The following is a 17,477-nucleotide window of genomic DNA, read 5'->3' on the forward strand; positions in this document are numbered from 1 at the left end:
TTTTGCCTTATTTGCAAGCTGACAAGTTAGCCTGCTACAACTTTATAGATGCTGGCAGAAGTCACAGGACTCCTGGGTGAAAAGGCTTTTTTATGCAGAGCACAGCAGGTAGCATTGCCTCCAACTGCCTTGCCCCCACTTCCTATAGGGGTGATGTAGATGTGGTTCCAGATGAATTCTGCCCATGCAAACAGTTTTTGCCAAAGCTGAAGAACCCTGAATCTAGGAATGTTCAGTCTTCTAAACAATCCTAAGGACTGCCAGCAAACTGCCCAACTATACTCCCAAGTAGAAGTATTGCCTGTATAATCCTATTCAGAAATATATCTGCCTTTGCCCCAGAGAGTGACACTATTTTTCTCTTCCAAAGCTGTTTGCTGTACAAACACCCTTAAAAAGATTGTCTGGAATGAAATCTGATATGAGGTACACAGAAATGCTACGGAGGACTATCTCTCAATATGTGTTAGATTACAACTTGGATCACTAAAGAGGAAATCATAGAAACATGCAGTGTGGGAGCAATTGTGGATTTTAGAAGCCACTGATTCTGTTCCTTCAAATGAAGGATGTGAAAAATGGTTGTGAGAAAACAACTGGCTGGCCCAAGGCCACATAGAGAATCAGTGGGAATCCTGAGTCTATTCTTCATAGCTTGCTCCCAAAAGCAGGCGTCCCCAAACCACGGCCCGCGGGCCGCATGTGACCCCCTGAGGCCATTTATCCGGCCCCCCCGCCGCACTTCAGGAAGGGGCACCTCTTTCATTGGTGGTCAGTGAGAGGAGCACCGTATGTGGTGGCCCTCCAACGGTCTAAGGGACAGTGAACTGGCCCCCTGTGTAAAACGTCTGGGGACGCCTGCCCCAAAGAATCATCTTAGGTGACACGTATATGTATATGATTGATGTTACCGCATACATGCACTTAGTTTGCATTTTGTGTTTTGAAAGCAGTGAGTATGTGTTGGGAATTGAGAAATTTGTACTCCTACCACAGTTCTGACAGTAAAAGTTTTATGGAACCATTTGGATTTGACCATTTTCAGGAATAATTAACTATCTTCTTTTCTTCTTTCAGAGTACTTAGTTCATATCTCTATTATGTTAAATATATGTCTATGTGAATTTCCCACATTTGATTATGAATTCCTTAAAGGCAAGAACTGTTTCTAAAAAAAACTCAAGAAATTGAAAAGTATATATGAAAATATAAAAATGAGATTTGCTGGTCGGGAGCAGTGGTTCATGCCTGTAATCCCAGCACTTTGGGAGGCCAAGGTGGGTAGATTACCTGAGGTCAGGAGTTTGAGACCAGCTTGGCCAACATGGTGAAACCTAGTCTTTACTAAAGGTACAAAAATTAATTGGGCATGGTGCCGGGCGCCTGTAATCTCAGCTACCTAGGAGGCTGAGGCAGGAAAATTGCTTGAACTTGGGAGACAGACGTTATAGTGAGCCAAGATTATACCACTGCACTCCAGTCTGGGTGACAGAGCTAGACTGCATCTTAAAAAAAAAAAAAAAAAAAAAGAAATAGATAAAGAAAAAGAAAGAAAGAAAAAAAGATTTGCTACTGAATTCTCACTCTTATATTCTGTTTCCTGATGTCTGAGCTACTACTTATGCCATATTTCAGTTATCATGTTTAGCTGCCTTGCCAAAAACTGAATATATTATTTCAATTTGTGTTCTGTTATCTTGAATGGTAGGCTCAAACTCCCAGAGATAATAACTGGTTGCTAGAAAAATGTACCTTGTTTATTCCATACTACATTAATGATACAATTGGTATAATTAATCACAGCACTCCCATTATATTTCTGAAGTTGGTTCATACTTCTTGGAGGAAGGAGATTGCTAAATTATGAAAACAAGCAAAATTAAAAATGTGTTTTTCTTTAATTCTGTAAGATATTATTGACATATGAAATATGGCTAGTGAAGTTCCTATTAGATTATGCTGTTATGAAGATCTAAAATAGTGTGTCCCACCCTGACTTTTCACATGTCTACACTCATCTAGAAAATCTATTTGCTCAAACACAGTTGAAGGGGCAAAGAAAGGCAAGAGTTTAAAGTTGGAACATGGCCACAATAAGTGGCAACCTCTGCTTTCTCCAGATTGTTCAAAGACATCCACATTTTACATCCAGTTTGGCCCTGTGTTTGCTTGTTTTTAATTCCTTCCCCTAATCACAACAAGAACAATTCTATTTTATTGGTCAATCACATAAGTTAATTAACTGACTGTATATTCATAAGAATGATATTTAAAAATACATAAACATAAATATATATTTTGTATTATATAATCCATATTCTCAAAAATATCAAAAGTAGTTGCAAATTGGTAAGATTATGTTTGTTTCTCATTTTCTTTATTCACAAAAATTTTCACTGAGAACCCAAAGTACTTGTATAATCAGAATAACAATAAATGTTACTGAAAAAAAAACATAGGCCATAGGAAGAACATACTTCACTATCCTCCAAGACCATGTGGTTTAGTCCATTTGTGTGTTTCTATAAAAGGAAGTGTAATTGGGTCATGATTCTGCAGACTGTAAAGCATGGCAGCCACATCTGCTTGGCTTCTGGGGAGGGCCTCAAGAGTTTACAATCATGGCAAAAGGTGAACTGGGAGCAAACGCATCACATGGTGAGAAACAAGCAAGAGAGGGATAAACGGGAGGTTCTAGACTTGTTTAGACAACCAGATCTTGCATGAACTAAGGGAGAACTCATTTATCAACAAGAGGATGGTGCTAATCCCTTCATGAGGGATCGACCCCCATGATCCAATCACCTCCCACCAGGCCCCACCTCCAACATTGGGTACCACATTTCAACATGACATTTAAAGGGGACAAATATCCAACCCATATTAACATATAATCTCCTCTTTCTTAGAATCTATTAGTAATATAAAATAATATGATCTCTGTAGTTAGCATATTAGTGTTTCCCTCCCTCCCCAAATTTTCGCATTCCACTTATGAGAACCAGTGTATATATTAGTTTACAAGGGAAAAGAGGAATAAGTTTGCAGGTGAAATCAAGGGTGTTCATCAGTTGACCTTAATATTGGGAGGTGATCCTGGATTATCCAGGCAATACCAATGTTATCACAAGGGCCCTTAAAAGAAAGAGGGACGTAGGTGATAACCAGAAGGGTGACAATATGGGAAAGGCTCAGCTTGAATTTACTGGCTTTGAAAATGAAGAAAGGGACCAGAGCCAAGGTTTGCAATCAGTGTTTAGAAATTTGAAATGGCAAGACAACCAACCCCACCCAGGAGCCTCCAGATAGAACACAGCCCTGCCTGTACCTTGATTTTAGCCTGGTGGGATACTGGTTGGTATTCTGACCTATAGAACTAAAATAAAGAATTTGTGTGGTTTTGGGCCCCGAAATTTGTCACAGTTTTTCACAGCAGCAATAAAAATCTAGTAAAAATCTTGATGTGGTTTCATTAGGAATTCAGTTCATGATAGTCTGAAGGCCTCTACAAAGGAGACAGAACACATGAATTCATATTCATCCCCGGGAATACTGCACAAATTGGCACATTTGCACCCCTCCTTCTATTTAGGTAGTTTCTTTCCCACAAGAAGCTGAGTATATTTTACTAATCTTTGCCTTTGGATTTCATCATGTGACTTACTTTAGAGGAAGCAGAAGTGAGAGGATGCTGAGTCAGATCAGGCCTCAAGAGACCTTGGAGCTTTCTTTTTGCATTCTGACATCACTATGAGAAAGGTGTGTCCCATCTAATCAGCTGGATCTTGGAAGAGTTTGAGTGTCGCATAGCAAAAGGGAAAGCTGCCTGATCCAAGCTCAGCCCAGATCAGCTAACCACAGCTGACCCTCAAGCATGCAAGAATAAATGAACGACTGTTGTTTTAAGATACTGAGTTTTGGTGTTCTTTGTTATACTGCAATAGCAAATTCATACAGCTCCTATCTAAGACTTTTTGTTCTGCTTCATTTCTTTTTTTTTCTTTTTTTTTGGTGGAATAAAACGATGCATCATAGCAACTGTCATGCGATAATGACCGTTTTACTTGGAGGCCTAAATCTGGAGCTGCTAAAGCTCAGTTCTTCTCACCAACAATCTTTCCTCCAGACTGACAGTCTGCAAAGTTTTCTTACTTTCCTACTTTAGAAAGGTCAGGCTTTTATTAAACATAACTGCCCTCCAACACCCCCTGAGGATCTAAGAGAGATATATATATTTTTGGGTTTCGGCATAAAGTGTGCTATTTTAGTCAGTATTTAAATTGACATTTATATTTTTGTACCTTAATCCTCTCTGCTGATATCCTGGATGCCTGCCTATGTTATATATATTCTTTCTGATAAAGTTTCTGAAATGAACTAGTGCCAGCGGAGGAGCAAATTCTTTTCCTATCACTGAGGTAAGCATTGGAAATTGAGGAACATTTTCAACATTTGCAAAGTTTCTCTTTGGAGGAAAAAAAGTTTCTTAACATCAATTTATGTTTAATTCAGAGGCTAGTCTACCGTATTTTTCAGGAAGTCTGCTAAGACATAACTTTGTCCTCATATTTTCTAGTGTATTTGTAACTATGATGATCTATTCTTTCACTTTAGGGAAACTAAACGAGTGAAAAGTGAAAAAATGGTTGAAAAAAACAGAATGTAATAGTTTTAGAAATTATAACATGCTCTAAAATGAGGTTTCTTAAATTACTAAACACTTTCCAAATTATACACAGCAATAGGAGAAAATAGGATGCATATCATAAAAGAGATGTGGCAAATTCAGATTAATTATTAGGTTTTGAATTTCTCGGGTTTTCTTTCATTACACCCTAAACCCTAGGTAGATAGGATCAAATATTTGTTGATTATTTTTTTTTGTCCACAGTCATTAGCACAGGGCTTTGAAACATGTATCAGTGATCAATAAATATTTGATGAATTAGAACCAATGCACATATGAGTTGTACTTTAGTCACGATGGATTATTTATGGATAAAATAAAACTATTTCCACCAAATTGAGGTTCCACTGACTATGCTTTAGCCAGAGTTTCTTCTTTTCATTCACCAAGAAAAAGAACATGACTATACACATGGATGAACAGAAGACTATATGAGAGAAGGATCTGGAATCAGTTATGAACCCTGGGAAGTATGTATATGCTACTCTCAACTTTTGTCCAAATTGTCCTTCTGAGGAGCTATTTCAAGATAAAAGTCACAGTAGCCAAGAGAATTAGATATGTAGTTGCAAATGGGCAAGATTGCCTACTAAGTGATAATCAGGTGTTTGCTATTAATGAGTTCAATAATAACAATCTTACAGGATATTTTAAAGAAGCCTGCCTATTAATGTAAAGCTTGTGAAGACACGCTATTATTTTAAAGGCTAAACTAGTTGATAATAGAGAAACAAGAAGAGAAGTTGTTTTTCTTTAACATTTTCCATCTTGTTAGTGAATTAGGATCTCTAGATGTGTAGGATCCAAGGATAAAGTGAAAGCTTTTCTCATTGTCTGAAAGGAAAGAACATGTTCTGAGAGGCAGAGTAATATGTTGGCATTGTACTGACTGACTATGCATTAGATCAGATAGCAAATTAGATATTGATAGAACTATTTTGAACAGTCAATAAGCTTTTTGATGATTGATATCTTTACACTGCCTGGTAATATCAATGCCAGCATTTAGAAACTAGAGAAAGAAGCTGTAATATAATATTCTCCTTGTGGAATACTTAAGTGTAATCTAAACTCAGAAGTCTCATTACTTAGATAGCAAGATTTACGGAGTTGACTTTCACAGGAACAAGGGAAAGAAAATTAAAACATCATCCATTCCTTTGTATACAAAACTGTCCTTCCAGTCACCCTTCAATCTGAATCAGAGGGCAAAGAAGTCAAGTGCTTTAAAGTTCTTTGGATATGTGACCAAAAAAAAAAAAAAAAAAAAAAAAAAGGTTCATAGAAGCAGTCAGCAAAAGTGTACTCTAAAGAATAAAAGTAAACAAAACATGGAGCAAATGGTTCATTTCATTAGGTGACTGTTTCTGATCGGACATTTAGATGAAAACACAGTGCACAGGAAACCACAAAATATATCACTGTCTACTTCTAAATAATAGTTTCTGAAATGTAATCAGGAAAGTAGAAGATAATGATAAAAAGCACTGTGACATGTAATGGCCTGTTTTTCTTTCTCCAGTGTCCTCTCACCCTTCATTTTATTGTTCATGAAGAATTTTTCTACAAGTTTAATCAATCAATCAATTAATTAAATGCTGTTTACTCACCCATGTATTCAGTCAGCAAATATATGTTAGCATTGTTATAGACACTGCAATACAGTAGATTGTAAAACAAATACAAATACCTTCCCAAAACTTACTCTCTGGTGGAAGATAGATGATTAGCAAATAAGTAAATAAAGTACATCAGAGATCTATTGATGATCAGTGCTAAGCAGATGAATACAGTCGGCAAAGAAGTTAATAAATTCCATGAGATGAGGTTTCTATTAGGAATGGCAGATGAAATATGAGATATTCAATAATATTTGGATTTCAATTAAAAAGCCACACATAATTATTTTAGTATAAGTGTATCCCACATATTGCTAGATGAACAAAAGGAAACATGATTTGAGAAGAAGTCATAATGCATTTTGTGAGTAAATCATGTTATAGTCTTATATATGCTTTGAAGCAGAGAAAATATTAAAGACACTAAGTAGAACCATAAGAGAATATAAAAGTGCAAATTGGAATGTGAAAATTAAAATGTCCGAGATGAAAAATATACTAAATGAGATTAATGGCAGATAAGACATTTCTGAAGAAAAGATTAGTGAACTTAAAGATACAACAATAAAAAATATCCCAAATAAAGCACACCGAGAACAAAATGAATACAGCATTAGTGAAATGTGGGGAAAGTTCAAGTGACCTAATATACCCGGAGTTCTCTAAGGAAAGCAGAGCAACTTTAAAAGAAGAAATGATGAGAGAATTTGCTGAAAGCTATGAAACTACAGATAAAAGAATCTCAACAAACCCAAGCACAACAATATACTATTAAACATTATAACTGAAGTGCATTAAAACCACTAATAAGAAAAATATCCTGAAAGAATCCTGAACAAAATTACATATTACATTAGGAATGTCAGATGACAAATGACAAAAATTATTTATAGCATATTTCTAATCAGAAATGATGTAAAGCTAAAGGCATAAGGCATTTAAAATACTAAGAGAAAATAAAAACAAGATAAAACAAAAATATCTGATAACCTATGATTGTATACCCAGGGAAAATACTTTTCAAAATATGCAAAAGATATAAAGATATTTTCAGATATACAAAAGCTTAAAGAACTTACCAACAGCCAACAGGTACCACAAAATATTTGATGAAGTCCTTCAAGGAGAAGGAAAATGGTATCAGATAAAAATGTGGTTCTACATAAACAAACAATTACTGAACCTAACATCTATGTGCATAAATATAAACATTCTATTTTTGTTTTAAATTTTTGAAAGGATAATTATTTATTTCAAATGAAAATAACATCACACTGTAGACAACAATATCTACTTTATATTCTATGTAGAAAAAAATTGTATAGCAAAAATAACATGTAGGAAAGGAAAGGAGAAATGAAAGTATAATGTGAGATTCTTATTTTCTACTGGAATTAATATAATGTCACTGGAATTGTGACTGTAATAACCAGATAGCTTCCACAACAAAGAGAACCTCTTATTTCTATTAGTTACTGGGCTGACATTGCTGAAAATCAAACTTCATTTTTAATCACGTGAGTTTCTTCACAATAGTAATAGTTGAATTCAATCTCTCCTAGTTTCTCATATGAGAGTTAAGCCATGAATCAGGAAAGAATTAAATACTAAAACTCTAAATGGGGATTGCTCATTGGATGCTGATGAAACTGACAATCTTGAATCTTCTTGTCATTCTTATACTTCCTTAGAAGTACAAGAAGCTAGCACTCCAAAGAGCAAAAAGACTAGACTTTCTCATGTGCAAAGCTCTGTGGTAACCATGAAAGGGCTTGCTCACTTTCCATAAGGCCACTGTAACCACCCCATTGCCAAAAACCCATACTAAGGGTCAAGTCTCAGTATGCTTCAAGAGGACATGCATTTCTGTCTTCCATACTTCAGTAGAAAATAGAAATAGCTTGTACATTAAAAGGTTGTAAGACCATGCTATTAGGTGAGTGCAAAAGTACTTGCAGTTTTGGCTTTGTTGGAATTTACTGTTTGATATTGGAAGAAAATTTAATTTGAAACAAATTAGAAAGGTGCAAAAGCTTGATAAGTGGCTGCCTCATGAGCTGAGTCAAAATTTTAACGTCTTTTTGAAGTGTGGTCTTATTCTATGCAATGACAATGAACCATTTCTTAATCAGATTGTGAAGTGCAGTGAAAGTCGTTTCATACAAGAACTAGTGATGACCAGCTGAGTTGCTGGAACTAGGGAAAGCTCCAAAGCACTTCACAAAGTCAAACTTACACCAAAAATGGCTGTGGTCACTATTTGGTGGTTTGCTGCCAGTCTGATCCACTAAGCTTTCTGAATCCTGATGAAATCTGGTGAAACTACTGCATCTGAGAAGTATGCTCAGCAAATGGATGAGCTGAACTGAAAACTGCAATTCCTGCAGTCAGCACTGGTCAACAGAAAGGACCCAATTCTTCTCCATGACAACGCCCAACCACACGTCATACAACCAATGCTTCAAAAGTTGAACAAATTGGGCTACAAAGTTTTGCCTCATCTGCCATATTCATCTAACCTCTTGCCAATTCACTACCACTTCTTCAAGCATCTTGACAACTTTTTGCAGAGAAAATGCTTCCACAACCAGCAGGATGCAGAACGTGCTTTCCAAGTGTTCATCAAATCCCAAAGCAATAACTTTTATGCTACAGGAATAAGCAAACATTTCTCGTTGGCAGAAATGTGTTGATTATAATGGTTCCTATTTTGATTAATAAAGATGTGTTTGAGCCCAGTTATAATGATTTAAAATTCACAATTCAAGTCTGCAATTACTTTTGCACCAACCTAAATTATATATATTTGCAGAAATCTAGGAAGTGTGAGTGGATGGATTTTAAAGTTGTTAGACCAAGTAAGGCAGAATATAAACTAGACTGGACTAAGTTCATTAATATGGATGTACCTAATAGAGACTTCATGTTTAATGTATTGGCTTGTGCAGTTAGATGTGATTTTAAACACTTAATGTGGATATTTGAGTGGCTGTGGACTCAGCTGAGGCGTCCATTTAGTGAAATTGAGATGCCAGAGCTTTTCTGACATGATATGAGAAGAGAATCCTAAGGCTTGGGGAGATAGAAATGTTGGGCTAAATTGACCTTGTGTGATACATATGTCAGATGGGTATCTCACCACTACATTCCATAAGATCTAGAAAACACTCTTTTCACTAAAGGATTGATAAATACATCAGTGACAGAAGCAGCTCTAAAAGGCTCTGTGATAGACTCCATTGTAAGCCTTGAATGTAGGAAATGCCACCACTAAGATAGTCTACTTGATTTCAAAAATGGATAATAGGATTCCAAAGGAGCAGAGGCAAAACAGCCATACTTAATCATCCAAGTCAAGGTGGACACATCATCCAAGAACGGAAACAGAGATGTGCCAGTAGTTAGCACGCTTTGACCTGTAGAAAATTTTCGTGGCTAATTGATCACAGTGTCCCTAGGAATGAGATCGACAGCTTGGCAGGATATTGCTTGATTAACATAACAGGAAAAACTTTAAGTCTGGAAGCAAGAGACCTGACTTGGGTTTCCAAAGTGAAAAATATACCTTTCACGCAGTTTCCAAATCTAAGTCTTTTCACAGATCCAGAGCCTCTTGACTTCCCTAGACTTTTTTTTTTTTTTTTTTTTTTTTTTTTTTTTTTTTTTTGAGACAGAGTTTCGCTCTTGGCACCCAGGCTGGAGTGCAATGGCACAATCTCGACTCACTGCAACCTCTGCCTCCTGGGTTCAGGCAATTCTTCTGCCTCAGCCTCCTGAGTAGCTGGAGGCAGACACGTGCCACATGCCCAGCTAATTTTTTGTATTTCTAGTAGAGACGAGGTTTCACTATGTTGACCAGGGTGGTCTCGATCTCTTGACCTCGTGATCCACCTGCCTCGGCCTCCCAAAGTGCTGGGATTACAGGCGTAAGCCACTGCGCCCGGCCTTCCCTAGACTTTTTAAAGGACACTGCACTATTGCTGCAAGTACACATTCGAATCTTTCTGTAGGCCTTCCCAAAGGGACCTACAGGCATTTACCAAAGTGACTGTGCACTGGGGAAAGGAGACACCCAGCCCTCTCAGGGATTACTAGACACTGGCTCTGAACTGAAGCTTAATCCTGGTGACTTGCAATACTACTGTGGTCCACCTGTCAATAAGGGGCCTGCAATGGTCAAATGGAGTCTTACACATGAATCTCAGTTATCCCAGTAGGTCTGCATACAAATGCTTTTGTTATTTTCCCAGATCCCAAGTGTATAACTAGAATAAACTAACTTGACAACTGTTAGACTATCTATATTGATTATTCAATTTATGTGGTGAATCATGATGTGGGAAGGGCTATATGGAAGCCCTTTGAACTTCCTCTCCATTCCAATATAGACTTTGAAATTAGAAGCAATTCCACATACCTGGGAGAATTGCAGAAATTAGTGCCACTGTGAAGACTTAAAAGAATCAGAGGTGGCAAGGCCTGTCACATCCCCACTTAATTTACCAGTTTGACCTATGCAGAAATCAAATGATTGAACTATCAAAACTTTAATCAGATGTTTACCGCTATGTATTGAGTGAGAGCTGTTACATGGACAAAACTGTAATTCTTTATGGGCAGTTGGTAATAGTTTGGGTGGATAGTCATGGATTTGAAGGAAAAACCTTTGAAGATTGATGAAAACAAAGTATAACAAAGAAGTATGTTAAGGAATCTCTCAGAATAGACAGAGACTATAAAAAATTCTAGTTAATATTGAAAGACTAAATGCTTTTACCATATATTAAAAACAAAGAATAGATCTCTGATCTCGTGACTTCTATTCAATATTGAATTGAATGTTCTAGTCAGTGCAATAAGGTGAGATACATAGATAAACAGATCAGATAGATAGATATCCTGTGCAGTAAGAAGTAAAACTGACTTTACTTGCAAATGACACAATCATCCATGTGAAAAAAATCTTATGAATCTGCAAAATGGCTACTAGAATCGATAAGTGAGTTTTACAAGGTTGTATAATACAAAATCAATATATAAAACTCAGTTATATTTCTATATAGTAGCAATGAACAATTAATAACATAATTTTAAAAAAGAATATCATTTAAGATAGTATTTAAATGTATGAAAAACTTAAGCATCTATCTGACAAAAATGTTCAAGAGCTGCACATTGGGAACTAGAAAACACTGTTGAGAGAAATAAACTAACAAAAACAAATAAATGCACATACTGTTTATTCAACAAGTGTTTCCGGCACAACAGTAATATCATAGAAAGAAAACAAAAACACCACCGCTACAAAATAAATTATTGTTTAATCTACACCTAACACCATGTAGAAAAAATAACTCAATGTCAATCCTTAACTTCATGATAAAACCTAATATAATACTGGTATAACTTGTAGAAAAAAAACACAGGAGAATTTTTTGTGACACTGGGTTAGACAAAGCTTTCTTATACATAGCACCAAACCCATGATTCATAAGACAATGGACTGATGAATTGAATTTCATCAAAATTAAGAACTGTTGCACTTTAAAAGACACTGTTTGGTGAAGAGAAAGACAAAACATTGGCACAGAGAATATATTTGCAAATCAAATATCGAACAAAGGACTTGTACTCTAAATAAGTCAAGATTTCTCACAAATAATTAGAAAACATACTACGTAACATAAAATGGGCTAAAATCTTTTCCTACAACCTAATATAAAATGGGCTAAATATACAACCTAATGTAAAATGGGCTAAAATCTGTACTGCTTTATATAGATGTCAGTATGTGAAAAGTTGGTTTAACACTATTAGTCATTAAGAAAATATAAACTAAAACTACATTAAGATTGATATGGTTAGGCCTTGTGTTCCCACCCAACTTTTATCTTGAATTATAATGCTCATAATTGCTATAATCCACAGGTGTCAAGGGAGAGATGAGGCGGAAGTAATTGAATCATGGGGGTGGTTCCACCAATGCAATTCTCACTACAGGGAGTGAGTGCTCATGAGATCTGTTGGTTTAATAAGGGGCTCTTCCCCCTTTACTCAGCATTTCTCCTTTCTGCTGCCTTGTGAAGTAGGTGCCTTACTTCCTCTTTGCCTTCCTCCATGATTGTAAGTTTCCTGAGGCCTACCTATCTATGCTGAACTGTGAATCAATTAAACCTCTTTCCTTTATATTAATAAATTACCCAGTCTTGGGTAGTTCTTTATAGCAGTATGAAAATGGACTAACACAAAGATATTCCTATATATACTAACTATAATGTCTACAATTAAAAAGTCTGACCATACCTAGTTTTGGCATTGGTGTGAAGCAAAGGAATGCTGATACATATCTTGTGGAAATTTCACAACTTTAAGAAAACAGTTTAGTAACTTGTTTGAAAAGCTAAACTTACAACAAACATATGATACAGCCATTTCAATTCTTGATTCTTACACAGGATAAAACACAGCATACATTCACACAAAGATTTATACACAAATATTCTTAACAGCTTTATTTGCAATAGCCCCAAAACAAAAAAGAAAACAAATATCATTCAACAGGTTAAAATGATAATCGAATTGTCCTTAAAAGAAGAAATAACACATTATTGACACATGCAACAATATGAATGAATGCCAAATTAATTATGTTGTTTGCATGTAGCCAGATGAAAATGAGAACATACTATGTTATTCTATTAATGAAGAATTTTAGAAAAGGCAAATTAATCTATAGTGATGGAATGCAGATTGTTGCCAATTGCATCATGAGTGGGAGGCAACATAGCAAGACAGAGTGAAGGCAAATATTTCAAAAGTCTGACTGTGAATGGGAAAAGAAGAGGAGCTGGATGGAAATTTCTAGTCCAAAAGTATTATCTTCAGATGGAAAGATTAAGTATGTTTTAATACTGATGGGAAGAAATGAATAGACAGAGTCTGAAGATATAGAGTGGGAATAGGGAGGTTGAATGCCAGGGTTGTTCACGGTCAAAAACAGAAGTTTGGATGGTGGGAACTGCAAGGTTGCTGAGGACTCCTTGGTCAAGAAGCTGGCCATTCCAGTGGATGCAGAGGCAGTTTCGACAGCAAAGCGATTATGTTAGTCTATTGTCACACTGCTATAAAGCACTTCCTGAAACTGGGTAATTTATAAAGAAAAGAGGTTAAAATTGCCTCATGGTTCCAGAAGCTATACAAGAAGTGTGGCTGGGGAGGTCTTAGAAAATTTGCAGTAATGGATGAAGGAGAAGGAGAAACTGGTATGTCCTACATGGCTAGAGCAGGTGGAAGAGAGAGCAAAGGGGAAGTGCTACACACTTTCAAACAACCAGATCTGATGAGAACTCCATCATGAAACAGCACTAGGAGGATGGTGCTAAACCATTAGAAACCACCCCCATGATCCAATCACCTCCCACCAAGCTCCACCTTCATCCCTCGGGATCACAATTCAGTATGAGATTTGGGTGGGGACACAGAGCCAAACCATATCAATCACTATTAGAGTTGGGATGAGGAAGATTTGGGGTCAGGTGGAGTAAGGAAATGTGTGCCTGCTGGGGCTTTGCCATGCCAGGACCAGAGTTGACCCAGGATGACCAGGAGTTAAAGATCAGCATTTGGCTTTACTCTTTAACTCCTGGTGTTCCAGTTCTCTTTAAGACTTTAACCAAAGCATCAGAAATCTTAGCCAACATCTTTGGACATTTTTCCATTCTTCTGGTATCTCAGTGTCCCATCTGCAACACTTTCGTCTCTTCCCAATCTACATTCACTGGTCTGTGGCTAACATCCATTATTCAGTAATGACTCTGACTGGGCAGTCTTCACTTTCAATTTTCTCACCATTGTTCTTTATCACATGAAATCTGGACTCCCTCAAAGACCACTTTGCAAATCAGATTCAAAGAAAAAACTTCACAAACCTTTTATAAATGAGCCTTAGCTGAGTGTGGTGGCCTATGCCTGTAATCCAGAATTTTGGGAGGCTGATATATATAGCACCTCTCTATGGCTTGCTCTCTCTCTCTCTTACATACATGTATACATATATAGAGAGAGAGCCAGACTGAGCCTCTCCCTCTCTCTTTCTCTCTCTCTCAGTCTAGACGACAGACTGACTCTGTCTGTCTGTCTATCTAGATATCTGTCTATCTAGATATCCTACTAGTTCTGTCCCTCTAAAGAATGCTGACTAATACACTAATTATATGAACAAGAGATTCATATAAAAACAAGGCAGTCTTGAGAGAAATTATGACTAAAATTCACCTAGAAAGAGAAAGAGAAATGAGGTAGAAATTTTATGTCCCAAGAAGAGCAACTCTATCCAACAAATAAGCTTTCGATTGGTTCATTCTAAGTGTCTTTGACATGAAATATTTGATAAATATACAGAGAAGAGATCTGAATCAGGAATTTGAAGATTAGGATTTATGTTTAATATTCACCATTAATTGCTGAGTGACTGTGGATAGTTAATTGAGCCTCAGTTTAATTATCTATAATATAGTAATAATTTAACCTGTGCCATTTACTTGTCAGAAAGCAAAATAAGAAAATTTATGTGGATCATTATTATCCATAAAACATAACACTCCAAAGGTAATTATTATCTTTGATTGTTTTTATTATTGTTAATAGGTAAATAGGAGCTATAAGGTAGCCAAATAAAAATATATTGAAAGCAGAAAGGTCTAAGGTAATGAGATGCCCGTTCTTCTCATGCAGATCTTTACTAAATCCTTCATTTTTGTCAAGTTTTTTCATAGAGGTCCACTGGATATACAAGATGATGATATTTCAAAGCTGGAGAGGTAGCACTATTTCTAAATTGGGAATACATGCCTGGCTGCTTCAAATAATAACCATAAAGCAGCCATCAAATTGACTAGAAACTGAAAACTGTTGTAATCCCACATATGCTTTAAAAAATAAATCAAAATATCAAATAAAAATCGTTGGGTAGACCTAGGTTTTGCTTTTTCCATTTACTTATCTCTTTTATATTAATAAATCCGATACATTATGGCAAATCATTTATTAGTCCTTTTTCTATTTTTTTCTTAATGATTCCTCCATCCCCAAGCCAACTGAGTATATGTGTCACAGTCTTGTACTTAGAGGATCATTGGATGGAACATAGTTGAACAATTTCTTTGACTCATGATGGCCATTGTAAACTATAATGTGCTTGACAAGAGGCTTTCAATAAATATACTTTTCAAAGAGTAAGACAGATTTTGAAACATGTTAATATGTTAGCTTTTCCGAGATAATAAATTTGGAGCACTGTTGGGATGGCTGACACAGACCAGTATAGCCTGAGGAAGACCTGCAATAGAGGTTTAACGTTGGGATTTCATTAGATATAAAATAGTTATATTTCAATTGTGCCTCATGATAGTTCAAAGAATTTTGGAAATGCCATATAGTCTTACAACCTAGGAAAAACTATCAAATGTTAATTTTAGAAATTTAGGTGTCTTCACCATAATTGCTTTGTGGCTAGAAAATAGTACCATATCCGGTACTGATACAATCAAAACGCTGTATTTAGTCTGCATGAAACTTTTCTTCTGGGAATTACGGAATGCTCTGTCCTATTTAACATAGCATATGGACATAGAATATACTATTACTGTAGTCTTCTTTTTCTATTAAAATGCTAATGAATAAAAAGGGATCTCATTTTTATTAAGGAGGTTAGAAGTACAAGTGTGGGAGAGTGAATTAAAAACAAACCTACTGGGAGAAGAGATAAGAATTCTAGACATCTGCGTGATTCGTTCTTCCACATATCAAATTTGCAATCATACATCCATAGGGAAGAGGGATATTAAAACACAAAGGAAAACTGAACCCAAACTTATAAAAGAATAGCAGGTTACACTAAAAGTGTTCAATAAAAGCAAATAATTTTCTTATTTTATTCATAAACAATGTTGATATTCACAAAACCCAGAGACACATATAGTGTGTCTTTTGTACTTTTTGTCAAAGTGCAAAGACTTGAATTAGCTTTTATACTTTTTGTCATTTTTCTTATTTCTTTAAGAAATATGTAATAATACCAACACATTATTATTCTGGGGTTTTCTCATCATGTCCCTGTTTTTTTCTTGCTGACTTGCCTTTGGCTAATTCAGTCTTCATTATTTCCTCCTTCTGCTTGCACAACTGTTTGTGAATCTGATCCCATCCTAATCTACATCCCAATTCCATACCTCTCCTCCAAATTTCTGGTCTGTTCAGGCATTCCTATCATGTAGATATTCAGATGGATAAATTAGGTAACCAGAAAAGCCTACAGGTTCTTTACTTTGTATAATTGTTGTCACAAGGTTAGAAACTAGCACTTTTCCCCAAAATAAGAATGCTTTTTTGCTGACTTTCAGCTGAGTTTATTTGAGAGACTTCATTTTTCATGATAATCACGAACAGAGGTAAAAGACCTAAGAGAAACTGTACTATTCATCTTGGTACTAGACTCACAGGAAAAAAAGATTTTGCAAAGTTAAATGTCTCCAAAAGCCAATTGCACAAGGTTTCTATTTCATCCTTATAATTATAATTATTTTTATTATTAATTTTATTCCATTTTAAGTTCTGGGATACATGTGCTGAACCTGCAGGTTTGTTACATAGGTGTACATGTGCCGTGGTGGCTTGCTGCACCCATCAACTGTCATTTAGGTTTTAAGCCCTGCATGCATTAAGTATTTGTCCTAATGCTCTACCTTCTCTTGCCCCTGAACCCCTGACAGGCCCTGGTGTGTGATATTCCCCTCCCAGAGTCCATGTGTTCTCATTCAACTCCCACTTATAAGGGAGCACATGCAGTGTTGACTTTTCTGTTCCTGTGTTAGTTTGCTGAGAATGAGTTTCCAGCTTCATCCATGTCCCTGCAAAGGACATGAACTCATTCTTTTTTATGGCTGCATTAGAATCATTATTAAGCAATAACAATTCTGAAAAAAAGCAAACAAGAACTTTTTCTGTTTCAAATTTCTACATAAATGTAATGTTACTTTCAAGATGTAAAACTCTTCTGCTTTAATTATTCTTTTATCCTGGAAATTAAGGTTTTTAAAACAAAAATAAATAAGTAAACTTAATATCCAAATGGATTTTAATATGGATGGCCCACACATTTAAAGTGTCTAAAA

The sequence above is a fragment of the Saimiri boliviensis genome, chromosome 3, assembly GCF_048565385.1.
Source record: "Saimiri boliviensis isolate mSaiBol1 chromosome 3, mSaiBol1.pri, whole genome shotgun sequence".
In the NCBI taxonomy this organism is placed as follows: domain Eukaryota; kingdom Metazoa; phylum Chordata; class Mammalia; order Primates; family Cebidae; genus Saimiri; species Saimiri boliviensis.